We start from the raw sequence: 13,392 nt of genomic DNA, 5'->3' as shown, positions 1-13,392 counted from the left end.
AGCCGCCCTGCCTGGATTCCGGCTCAAGTCTACAACTACCACCTCACCAGCTGCGTGACTTGGGAAACTACTTCCAACTTGAGCCCCTGTTATTCTCATGCGTGAAATGGGCACGAACGCCCACCTCATTGGGTTTCTCGTGAGCCTTAAAGGAACTGAGCCCTAAAAGGGCCAGAGTGCAAGGCCCGGCACACTGTCGGTGCTCAGGAAGTGTGAGTTACTGGAGACGGGGTGCATCTTTGATTTCTTTTCCTCCGGGAGAAGGTTTCCATTAGCTCTTGGCGTGTGACAAACCAACTCTAAACATCACAGCTGGAAACTACGATGAGTTCATATTTCTCAGGATTCTGTGGACGAGAATCTAGGCAGGGCACAGCAGAGCGGCTCTTCTGCTCCAAGTAGTGCTGCCTGGGTTCGCTCACTGCCCTCTTCAGCAGCAGGCTGAACCGGAGGGCCCAGGTAGAACTTCCTCAAGTGCCTGGCTCCTTACTGCTTCTCCAGGAGGCCCCTCCTTCTCTATGGGCTGCCCCAACCTCCAGCAGAGGGGTGAGCTTCATCCAGGGGGGAGGTGGGAGCCAGCAGGTGGGTGAAGGCTTGGACCCAGAGCTGGCCTCACACCCCTCCTGTGGTGCTCTAGTGCCTGGACAGTCTCCTCGACTCGCAGGGAGGGGAGTCAGGTGCCACCTCGTTATGGTAGCCAGAGTGTCCAGAGAGAGCATCACCAGTGATGGGTGCCTTCGTAGCTACAGACACTGAGGGTCCAGAGCTGTCCCGATAGTCCAAGTGGTCCAAGCCACTGCCTCCTGCACCCCGGGCTCCTCTTACGTAGGCTCCCCACCTCTCCCAGACTCATGAGCATCCACTATTTTGCCATGACCCCTCGACCTTTGGCCCTTGGTAAAGCTGTTCCCTCCTTTGCCTGTCTGACTTGGTCCCATTACTCTTGTCTCTACTTTAACCCTCACTGCCACCAGGAAGCTGCATGTGACCCCCTAGGTTACACTGGTGCCTGTCACTACTCTATCATCCTATACCTCTCCTCCACCACGCCCATAAGCCTTGTAAACCACCATGAATTCAGCACCTGCTGTCTTCCAGACCGGGCCATAGGAGAGTAGGGGCTCCTCAGACCTTGTTCATCACTTTATCCCTGGCTCCTAGTCGAGCCACCAGTGCTCACTAAGTGCTTGGAAACTGGCCATGGATGTCATGAGCAGGGATCTCAGCACTTACACTCCAGCCTTGCCCGGGTCTCTTTCTGCTTGCATGACCTGAAGGTGGCCGGTTCCCTGGAGCAGACACTGGGGTGAACCTTAATGGAGGGGGCATTTATGGGAGTGGGAGGGAAGGAGAAGAATAGGCTTGAGTGGAAGGAGCTATCGAGCTGTGATACATTCGCAACAAAGACCTCAGCTGACGTTACAGGAGTTTCGAAGATGGGGGTGGAGCCCTTTAATGGGGGCTGGGTGCTATGCTTTTATTCTTACGCCCCAGCAGGCATTGATGTTGCCTGTTCTTGGAAGCGGACGTACTCTTGGACAAGTGGGATGTATTCAGCTGAGGTCTATACGTGAGGAGTGCCGGGAAGCACGCCTGGAAGCCAGGGGTATGTCTTTCAGTCCCGCAGTGCACCTGGCCAGCGCACCATGCAGCCAAGACACTGGCCTTGGCCTTCCTCTGCCTCCTTTGTCTTGTCAGCCACGTGGAAGCCGTGGCACCCTGTTCTCCAACTCCAAAGAAGGCCCTGAAAGAAACAATGAAGCCACAACTGCTTTAAAGGTTGAGAAGGCAAAGTGGGTGACAGGAAGGAAGCAGTCTGCAAATGCAGCGAGTTGCCGAGATGAGAGACTCTCTGGTTTTTATTCAAAGTAGGACAGGGCCAATGCTGTGGCGCAGTAGGTTAATCCTCCACCTGCGGTGCCAGCATCCCATATGGGCACCAGTTCGAGACCTGGCTGCTCTACTTCCAATCCAGCTCTCTGCTATGGCCTGGGAAAGCAGTGGAAGATGGCCCAAGTGCTTGGGCCCCTGCACCTGCGTGGGAGACCCGGAGGAAGCTCCTGGCTCCTGGCTTTGAATCGGCTCAGCTCCAGTCATTGCGGCCATTTGGGGAGTGAACCAGCGGATGGAAGACCTTCCTCTCTCTCTCTCTTCCTCTCACTGTCTGTAACTCTACCTCTCAAATAAATAAAAATAAAATCTTAAAAAAAAAACCACACACATAAAGTGGGTCAACGAGGAAACTCACTGGGCTCCAACACATCCCAGGCTGTTCACACAGGAAGGCCTTGTCTTAAACAAGAAAGTTCTCGACTCCACCAGGGCCCGATTCAGTCCTTTGGGGACTGGCTTGGGTGAAGCCCCGGCCAGTCCTGGAGCCATTCTGTGTGACCCTCAGGGTGCTTCTCTTAGTGATTTCCCAAGGAAAAATGCCAGCCCAGCTACTGGGACCTCAGCACCAAGGCTTCTATGGACAGCAAGAGCCCGGCCAAGGAGTGATGACTTCTGCTGCAGGTAGAAACACCGGATGCTATGGACGTGAGGTTGTGCAGAGGTCTCCCTTGATGGCAAAGCCCCGGGCACAATCCTAGAGGGTCCTCCAGGATCCCCACTGCTGTAAAATCATGAGGAATCGATCTCAGGCCTGAACAGCAGATTATACAGCCAGGGGGCCTGTGTTTGTCTGTGTTTGTGGCAGCGACATTGTTCCCCAGTAACCAAGACACCAGTAGCTGTTGGCATGAATGCAACGGTTAGTGCAACAGCTTGTCTATCCTGGCAGCAAGGACCATGAACAGGGCACATTATGGGTGGAACCTGGGGGGAGGGGAGGCAAGCACGAGGAGGAGGAATGGCCCAGAAGACGGCACGGTTCTGAGGCTGGTGCTCTTACGTATGTTAGATCCTACTGATCACCTGCTGTCACCAGGCCCTGGGCAAAGCAGTTTATGTACCTTCCTCCTTTTAACCTTAGAGCACTCTGTTCCCATTTTACTGATGAGAGAACAGGAGGGACGTGACCTCCCCAGTGTCCGAGTCACTTCAAAGAGGTTTGAACCCAGGGTTCCCAAACATGGGTTCTTCAGCACTAGCTATGTCACGTAGCTCGGCTCGTCTGAGGTGGCCAGACTTGACGGTACAGGCACTGGAGAGCTCTAGTGAGGAGGCGATGAGATGGGTTCTGCTTTAGAGAGGTCGCTGACAGGTGAGCGCACGATGGACAAAGGTGAGGCAGAAGCTGGAGGCGGCGGAACCAATCGAAAAACCGCACAAATCCACACAGCGGGAGTGTGAGGGTCTTCTGGCCCCACTCCCCTTGGGGCGTTCAGCGGCTCTGATAAACCGTTTATCTCAATGCATGGGGGAAGGCAGGTGCATTCCCTCCCGTCTCCAGGATTCTACTTCTGCGAGGGACAATACAGAGACGGCCACGATTCCCTGAAAATATTGATAGGATGGGGCCTTCTCAGGTGACCGTACAAGGACACTTGAGAAAACTCACGGAAAATGAAATGAAAACCTAAGTTCAGGGACAGGTGCTTGGCACAGTGGTTAAGATACCACTCGGAGCCGGCTCCGCGGCTCACTAGGCTAATCTTCCACCTGCGGCACCGGCACCCCAGGTTCTAGTCCCGGTTGGGGTGCTGGATTCTGCCCCAGTTGCTCCTCTTTCAGTCCAGTTCTGGGAAAGCAGTGGAGGATGGCCCAAGTGCTTGGGCCCTGCACCCACATGGGAGACCAGGAGGAAGCACCTGGCTCCTGGCTTCGGATCGATGCAGCGCGCTGGCCGTAGCGGCCATTGGCGGGGGGGGGGGGGGGTGTAAACCAATGGAAAAGGAAGACCTTTTTCTCTGTCTCTGTCTCTCTCTCTGTCTAACTCTGCTTGTCAAAAAACAACAACAACAACAACAACAAAAGACGCCACTCGGGGTGCCCACGCCCCGTATGGAAGTGCCTGGCTGAAGTCCAAGCTCCTCTGTTTCCGATCCAGCTTCCTGTGAAGGCACGTCCTGGGAGGCGGCCCGTGAAAGCTCAAGGACGTGGGTCCCTACCACGCAGGTGGGAGACCTGGATGGAGTTTCCAGCTCATGGCTTTGGCTTGGCCCAGCTCTGGTTGTTGCAGGCATCTGGGGAGTGAACCAATGGATGGAAGCTACCTCTCTCTCTCTCTCTCTCTCTCTCTCTCTCTAATAAACTTCTTTAAAAATCAAAAAAGATTTAATTCACAGAACATAGACCTGTCTTTTAAGATAATATCTTGATGCAAGAAAATTGAAATTCAAGTGCAATGTTTTCCTAAGATGTATTTTCTATGAAGTTATTGGAGATCCTTAGTATATCCCTGAAGTCCAGTAACACTATCAACAGCCATCCCTCATCTAACTTGCCTGTTCCTAGGCCGACACTTTCAATTCTACTTTACCTCCGTCCAAGGCGTCCATCTATGCTCAGCGGGCTTTCGGCTGAAATCCAGGCCTGTCCCCCGTCCCCCTGAACAGAGCTACGGCTGGTTTGTCCCCGAGGTCCTAGAGCAGCGAGGCCAGGGCTTGGCAGCGGCTCCTCTCTCCCTGCCTGAAATACAGGACAATTTGGCTGGCGTTTCCAGCTCTCAATTTCTCCAGCCACCCTCTCCAGCAAAGTCCCAGTCTCCATTAATACTATTACTTGAGATGACATTTCCTCTGACTGTCGTTGTCTCTTTTTTTTCCTCCTCCCTAATTCCCTAATTTGTTCTAATATGCCCATTGCCTGTGTATCAAGTCATCCGTGAAGCCATCCCATTTCCAGGTTCCTTCCTCCCCATCAGCCGAGTCTCCGTCTCCCACAGAAATTAGACGGAGGCGGTTGCAAGCCCGCAAGGGCAGGAAATAGAATTAGGGGACGTATTAATTGGGACATCAAGTCGGATTTCATTCCAGGCACTTCCTTCCGCTAACCACTTTGAAGCTTCCCGTCCCTAGCTCTGTTTCTCATTAGATGGAGCTCTTAATGGTGAGCGGTATTTACGCATGGTGAAAATATGTCATGCCCCAGCCTTGGGGCTGGCAGGGCCAGCTGATGGGTGAGGGCAAGTGGAAGAAGAGGCCAGCCCGGGAGGTCAGGGTGGCAGAGAGTGGAGGTGGCACTGAGAAAGGGCGTAGCGGGGGACGGAAGCCAGAGTGGCACTTGGGGGAAGTGAGCGATCCGTCCCAAGTGCCACTGTTCTCTCACTTTCCCTTTTGCAGTTCCCAGAGTCTGCAAGTTCATTTGCAACCCAGTGCTTCCCCTCTCCTTCCTCTGTTGTAGTTGTACTTCTCCCAGCCAGCCACAGATCTGGGACTCGCCGACCGCTCGCTCTCATGGATGCTTGGCCAACACCTTGCAAACAGGTTCAAAGGAAAGTGTTCCCCTTTGACCCCGAGACTGATGCCAGGACACCTGGCCCTGCTCACCCTCCCAGCCGTCTGCCTTGCCAACATTTCCATCACGGGACCCTGGCTGCCTTGGCCCCCCCACCCGGCCAGCCCACCCCTCTCAGGTCCTCTCTCCTCATAGGTGCCGCTGGCCTGCGCCTTTGTGGAATCCCTGCTCAGAGGTGTTTTTGCCAACACTAACTCAAGGCTGTGAGAAGAACTCATTTGTGGATGGATTTGTTTTTCCACCAAGGCCGCCAAAACCACCGGCTCCTCTGGCTGGAGAGGAGAGGAGAGGAGAAGAGGGGCGAGGAGAGGAGGGGAGGGGAGGGCAGGGGAGGGGAGAGAAGAGGAGAGGAGGGAAGGGGAGGGCAGGGGAGGGGAGAGAAGAGGAGAGGAGGGGAGGGGAGGGCAGGGGAGGGGAGAGAAGAGGAGAGGAGGTGAGGGGAGGGAAGGAGAGAGGAGAGGAGGGAAGAGGAGAGGAGGGGAGAAGAGAGGAGGGGAGGGGAGAGGAGAGGAGGGAAGAGGAGAGGAGGGGAGAAGAGAAGAGAAGAGGGGAGGGGAGGGGAGGAGGAGAGAGGAGAGGAGAGGGGAGGGGAGGAGAACCATTTGTTTCCCATGCCCCGTAGCAGTAGCCCCACAGAGCCAACACAGCTAGAGTAGCCAGGTTTCCCTGAGGCTCAACTGGGGTACATTTGGTCCTAGTTCCCGAGACAAGGAACCCCAGAAAGGAAACTCCTGGTGCATTGAAAACAGAGGTCAGGCCCTTCAACTACGCCAGCAGCCATCACAGCCAACGCAAACACCACAGCCGTGCCCTGGGCACCCCTCAGCCCCCTGAGCAGCCAGAAGCCAAGATAAAGCCACTGCGGCCCAGGCTGCAGGCAGAGGACAACCTCAGCACTGAACGGCAACCAAACCAAACAGCAGCTCCACACCAGAGGTGGAAGACAGAAGTGTTGCATTTTCTCTTTCCTCCTCCTCCTTTTTTCTTTTTTCTTCTTCTTTAAGAAAAAAAAAATTTACGATCTAGGACCTAAAGAGGCAGGAGGGGAACTGGATGCGTGAGCAGGGCTGTGGCTGAGAATCGCAGCGTGTGCGTGGGCCAAACCCACGAGGGCGTCTGAACGCGCATGTGACCGCAGCGAGTGCCGCTGGGAGGGAAGGCACTGGGGACATGGTAAAGAGCTGGGGCTGTGTCAAGGACTTAGAAGAATGGAAGTGACACAGATATTTCTTTCTCCATGTCTCTTCCCTCCCCTCCCCTCCCCCTCTCCCCTCTCCTCTCCTCTCCTGACCCCTCCACTGTGGAGCTGCAGAACCATAGATGAAATCCTGCCATCGAACGAGTGCCCAAAGCATGGCCAACAAGAAGCCAGGCACCTTTCCTGTGGGCCTGAGACCATGATCCCTGTGGAAGTGAACCGGGCACTGAAGTGGAATCACTTCGGAACATCTTTGCGCGTGCAAGAAAACCCATTAAGGTGTGTTCATCTCCTTGTTTCTCAAGGATCTGCCGTGTAAGACCCCAGCGCGATGACATATCCAACAGGGGCTCATCAGACATAGATTCCCTAAGAATCCAGAACTGTCGCGACCTGCTGATACAAAATGATTGGCTGACACCTCCTCCTTTTGCAAAAAAAAAAAAAAAAAAAAAAAAAAAAAAAAAAAAAAAAAAAAACGGGGAGTGACAAGACCAGCCTTCCAGAAGCGTGCAGTTCCCTGAAGAGCCCAGGCAGCGATGCATCCAGCAAACGCTTGTGGCGCCCTCCCTGCACATAGGCATCCAGCAGGCACCTTCTGCTGGAACCAGCAAACCACAGAAGTAATCCTAAGCCACTTCTATTTGGTTTCAGAAGCCATAAATACACCTTGCACTGAAACATTGAGAAGAAACCAGCAGAGGAGCAACATTCATCAAGAAGCTGTGTACATTATAGGAGGAAAAAAAATTCCACAGAACGATGGGATTTCCAGCTGCACTGCGGGAAGAAGGACTTCCCGCGGTAGGGATTATTTTTTTCCATAAACCTGAAGCCATGGCCGGTTGACAGCGAGACTCGGCCAGCATGGCAGCCGCTTTGTGGGCTGCTGCTCTTTGAGGAACCTTTTCCCCTTAACTCTTACTTGCCTTGGTTGCGCATCACCCAGATGTTCCCAGGACAATGTCAACACCCAAGAGAGGCATCGTAAGCCCTCTGAACTCTGGAGACCTTGAAGTAGATAGCATCTAAGCACCAACAGGGCAATGTGGAAGGAAGATTAATGTGAGTGGCCACAGCAGGCTGAATGGCTATTAGAACCCTGAGTCACTGCTGTGGGTTTTTTTTACTTAATATCTAGGTCCAGCCAGGGTCTCATCCAATGGGGCAAAACTCCTGTTTGCCTCACTTAGCGATGTGTTCTCAGAGCTCATCCAGTCACTGGCACATAGGCACTCAATAACTATCTGTTGAATAAGTGAGTCATATGCATTGGTTTGATTCAATTCTGCCAGTAAGATCTAGTATCTCTGTTCTCATTTTCCCAGGGACACAACAAATTGACTCCTCCCATCTGGTAGGCATTTTTGGTCTTACTCTGTAGGCCAGGAGAGCGAGGTTCAAAGGGGAAATGCAGGCTCATCAAGGGTGGGCATCGTAGCCGCGTGGTCCAGTGGCTTGAGATGCCCACATCCCATATTGCAGTGCCGGCTTAAGTCCTAGCGTTTCTGCTTTCACACCGGTTTCCTGCTAATGTACCCTGGGAGGCAAAAGATAACGGCCCAAGTGATTGAGTTCCTGCCCCCCACAGGGGAGACCAGACGGAGTTGCAGGTTCCTGGTTCGGGCCTGATCCAGCTCTTGCTATGGCTGACATTCAGGGAATGAACCAAAAATGGAAGATCTCTCTCTCTCTCTCTCTCTCTCTCTCTCTCTCTTTGTTAAAATAAGCATTTTAAGGAGTCATGGGAAAATTGAATGCAAATATACATTTATTTTGGTGGCAAAGTTTTTAAATACATGCATAATTTTCCCATAATAGTCCTTGTCCATGAACTTATTGAGGTCCCTTGTATGTGTTATGTACGAAGGCTTGGTATCAGCTACGGATTGGACGTTTGTCTCCTTGCTAAAGCCATGTACGGAAGTCCTACTCCCTGATGTGAGTCTATTAGCTGGTGGGGATGCAGGGATGTAGTCAGAGCACCACACTGGGCCCCAGGGAGCTCTCTTGCCCTCTTTCCACCAAGCCAGGACACAGCCAGAAAGCAGCCATCTGCAAGTTAGGGAGAGAGCCCTCCCCAGCCCCTGGCCATTCTGGCCCTATGATCTCAAACCTCCAGGCCCCAGAGTGGTGAGAAGCAGGTGCCCATTGCTTGTAAGCCACCTGGCTGATGCTGCTTTGCTATAGCCGCCCGAAGGAAGGAAGCCAGCCCCCACTGCCCCTCCCCAGGTGTGCTCTGTCTTAAGCCAGGCTTCCCAGAGGCAGAACCCGAGATGGGGGCTCCTGTGCCAGTTACTGACAGAGGCTGTGTTCCCAACAGTGAGGAGGGCAAGAGGGGGAGGCAGGGAACAGAAAAGAGGTGCTGTGAAGTGCAGTGTGGTCCCAGCTGATCCCGCAGGGGACTTGGAGTCCAAATTGCAATATGAGGTCAGGTCCCCTCTGGGATGGAGGCGAAGTGCTCTTGGACCCATGGACCACTCAAGACCCAGCTGCTCCTAAGTAGGAGTTGGGGAGGCCATGACTTTCGGCACCTGCAGGTGAGAGCGCACAGCACACAGGAGCAGAGCTCTGCAGGAGCCCTTAGCAACAGCTGGTGAAAAGGATCTCTAGGGCCCCGGGGCAGGGGAGTGGCCCAGCGGTTAACCTGCTGCTAGGGACACCCACATCCCACATCAGAGTGCCTGGGTTTGAGTGCCAGCTCCACTCCCAATTCCAGCTTCCTGCTATTGCACATCCTAGGAAGCAGCCGTGATGACTCAAGTAGTTGGAACCTATGGGAGGGACCCGCTAGGCCCTTGATTTTGGCCTGGCCTGGCCCCAACTGTTGGTGGATGGCAGATGCTCTAATTCTCTCTCTCTCTCTCTCTCTCTCTCTCTCAATCTCCGCACCCCCCATTCAAACTAAATAAATACATAAATAACTATCTCTAAGGGCCTGGGTGAGACTCTTAAGTTAGCTATTACTATGTGACATCTTCCTCCAGAACTCAAGCACTTTCAGGACAGTCAGCATGGGCTTTGTCTCCCAGTTTCTGCGGGTCTGGAATTGGGGTGCAGCTCAGCAGGGGTGGAGGTTCCCGCTCAGGATCTGTTGTCAGGTTGCAGCTTTGACCTCTGCTGGGGCTGGAGGATCTGTTCCCAAGATGGGTCACTCACGTGGTGGCCAAGTTCGTGCTGGCTGTTGGCCCGGCCTGTCCCCTACGTGAGCCAGCCCACGGGCCCCTAGAGCATCCTCATAACCTGGCGGCCGCTTGCCCCAGGACGAGCCCTCCACGGGACCAGCGAAGAAGCACAGTGCCTCTTACGGCCTCACGCGGAAGCCAGGTGCTGTTTCCTCCAGCATTACCTCTTGGTCACCCAGACCAGCTCTGAGTCCACGTGGGGAACGGCCCACACGAGGCTGTAAACACCAAGAGCGGAAACTCCCAGGGCACCGAGTGCCACCGCGGAGCCCGGCTGCCGCACCTCAAGCTTCCTTTGAGGATTCGCCCCCGTCTGGTTGTGCACATGTGACCCGGTCTTTCTAGCGGTCCAGCTTTCACAACAGAAGTTGAGAGATGCAGCCAGGAGATGGTCATGTGACCTCGGTCCAGCCAATCAGGTGTCCTCCCCCAAGGTTTTTGCATCCTTGAAGAATTAGCTCCTGCAGTAATGGAGAGAGCAGTTCAAGCCACTTACACAGCAGAGAACTGACCAGAAACCTCCCCCCACGACCCTGCAGCCTCCTGTAGCTGCCAGGAATTGGAAACCGCGTTCCCCAAACCTCCTAGCCATCCAGGGATAACCCAGGCTTTGCGTCCAATACAGAAAGTTTTGCTTAAGCCAGTTGGAGTTGGCTTATAATTCTTAACAGTCCTGTCCCCTGATTGATATATTCATTGTCTCTTCCACAGTTTCTGGAATGAATATGTTTCTTTTATACTTGGGTGGGGGCTGGGTGTGGGGAAAGATCCTCTTTAGAGCACTAAAGGACTCGGGCCAAATTAAAATTCTTCCGAGGCGCGTCTTTCTTCTTGCCTGAATAAAATGGTTCTCACCTCATCCAGAGAGAGACACACACAAATCCAGCAAGTTGGGAAGAAGGGGGAAGGTGTAAGAGCTGTGGGGGTTTGGCAGTGAGTCAAATTACCGTGCAGTCTGCCCATGGTCGCAGAGACGAAGCTCCTCTGAACCCTGGCAAAGCTCTGCTCCTGCTGACGGCTGCGGATCGAGTAGAAACCGACTCTCGCCCCAGCGTCTACTTGGTTCTCGGAAGCACTGATGCTGTCACAGCTCGGGCCCGGAGGGCAGCTGAAAGAAGCTGTGGAGCCCTCGGCCTGCTGAGGTCTGGGTGTTGCAGAATTAAATACAATGGGGGAAAAAAAAAACCAAGAACCAACCTCTAACTGGGGGGAGGGAAGATGGAGCAGAGACGGAGCTGAGCCAGCAAGCGAGCACACGATCCATGATCCATGGGCAGAGGGAAACATGACAGTGGGCTTGGTTCCACCCAGTCACAAGGAATTCCAGTGCCTCCCAAGAGCCTGAGTGTCCACAGCCTGAGTCTCCCCTGGGGCTTAACTATCTGTTCCTCAGCCGTACTTGGGTTCAAGTCCCAGCTCTGCTCCCAATTCCGGCTTCTTGTTCATGTGCACCTGGGAGGCAGCAGGAAGTGACTCAAGTCGGCCACTTGCGCCCCGTGGAGTCCCCGACTCCTGGCTTCCACCTGGCCCGGTCATGGCTGTTTCAGGCATTTGAGGGGTAAACGCGCAGGTGGGATTGCTTTCTCTCTCTCTGTCTCTCTGATTTCTGAATAAATACAACTAATTAAAATGTTAAGTATAGATACTTTAAATATATATTTAATATATATTTATATTATATAGTTTAATATATTATATATATATATATATATTTTATCAGGCTAGCTGCCCCTTAAACACAGCCAGCTATTTTTTTTCCTGGTTCTTAGATAAGAAAGCGGTGTTCACTGCTGGATACAGACCTGCTTCCCAGAGGCTGACACAGAGACGCGCATTAGAAGGCAACAGCCTAAGGGAGACTTGAGGACATTGTCCTGCTATGCACAGGCTCCGCAGGTCCCTCCTGGTACTTGCACTGAGCCCCCAGTTAGAAGCAAATCTGCACGTACCTTCTCCTCTCTGGAGAAGACCATGCTGAGAGATCGTGCACCAGACGAAGACCGAGGGGCCACTGCCCCACCCTCATGGGTCCGGAGAGCTTTGCCCCTTTGTCTTGAGCAAATTCCCCAAGGCCCTGAGAGGCAGGTGACTCTGACCCTGACAGGTGAGGACTTCCTGACTCCTGGAGAGGCCAGGCTACAAAAGGGAAGCACAGATGGAATTGGAAAGAGACAGTAAATTTCAATGGAAAGAGCCAGCGAGAGAGAAGAATAAAAATATCCCGGGGCAACTGAAAACTGTCATCCAAACATATGAAAATGTTCCAGATAGTTTAGTGATAAGCAGGAAATTGCTGGAAAAAAAAAACCACAGTCATACATGGAGAAATTGCAGTTGGAAAGGGGATTGAATTGAGCTAAGTGTCTGTGTCATAAAGTTTATTATTTTATTAGTTTTAATAGTTGGGCAGATAAGCTAATAGCAATAGGATTTACTCTAAAGATCAACAGTGGAGACTGCACTGTTTATTATTTGATAGTAATGTGTCTCCAGTGAGGGCAATATTAAATCTCACAGCAAGCCATCCGCCGTCCGTGCCCAGGCCCTCTCCAAGTAGCACGCACACGGATTTTCCCCTATTAGTTCACATCCCTGGCAGGAGCTCTGTTTGGATAAAACTCCCAGGGACGTCTGCTCCCAGGGACTCGGCGAGAGCCTCTGAGCGTTCAGTTCGGGTTCCAGGAGCAAAGGTTGGAACTGAGGGTCTCTGAGATCCAGGCAGGAGGTGATCTGCCCAGCCGGATCCTGAATGGGCTTGGAGATGGGATGCCGAGTGCCATAGGTGGGACACCCCGAGGAGGGGTGTGGGAGTTAAAGACACCATGCTTTTAGCTCACTCAGCCCCGTGTCTTTTCCATCCTACATAAACGCGGCTGGATGCAGCAATGGGCACGCAGCAGGTGGCGGCGGCTTCTGCAGTCAGAACGTCTGTGTTCAAAGCCCTAGCTCTGAGGTTCATGGCGCTCTAACATCTTCCTACAAAATGCTTCATCACACAGTGGGAAAGTGCTCGCTGCACAGCGGAGAGAACCAATGATGCCAGCTGACCTCACCGAGCCCAAGGCACCAAGGACACTACATCCTTGCTAAGCTGGTCCCGTCAACACTGCGGCACGTACATCGCTTGACGTTGTTACTTACATATTTGAGAAGCACAGAGACAGAGAGTTCCTACCTGATGGTTCATTCCTCAGATACTCACAGCCACAAGGACCGGGCCAGGGCCCAAGCTGCGAGCCAGGCACCCAATTGCTTGAGCCCTCACTGTTGCCTCCCCAGCGTCTGCATTAGCACGGAGCTGGAATCAAGAGGCAGAGCCAGGGGTTGAACCCAGGTGCACGAGTGTGGGGCACGGGCATCCTAGCCAGCATCTGTCCTGCCTAACACAAATCTAATGCGACAGATCCGAGTCGATGAACATTCTACAGAACAACCGGCCCGTACGCGTCAAAACCGTCAATGCAGGTGACACTGAGAGACCGGGGACTCTCCCAGGTGAACAGGAACTACAGAGACAGGGCAGTGAATGCGCTGTGCGATTTGGGATTCTTTTTGTTTCCTTTTCTTTTTTACTCTTTTTTTTTACAGGCAGAGTGGACAGTGAGAGAG

This window comes from Lepus europaeus, chromosome 23, assembly GCF_033115175.1.
Source record: "Lepus europaeus isolate LE1 chromosome 23, mLepTim1.pri, whole genome shotgun sequence".
Classification (NCBI taxonomy): domain Eukaryota; kingdom Metazoa; phylum Chordata; class Mammalia; order Lagomorpha; family Leporidae; genus Lepus; species Lepus europaeus.
The sequence above is the reverse complement of the archived record's forward strand: the minus strand, read 5'-3'. Positions refer to the sequence as shown.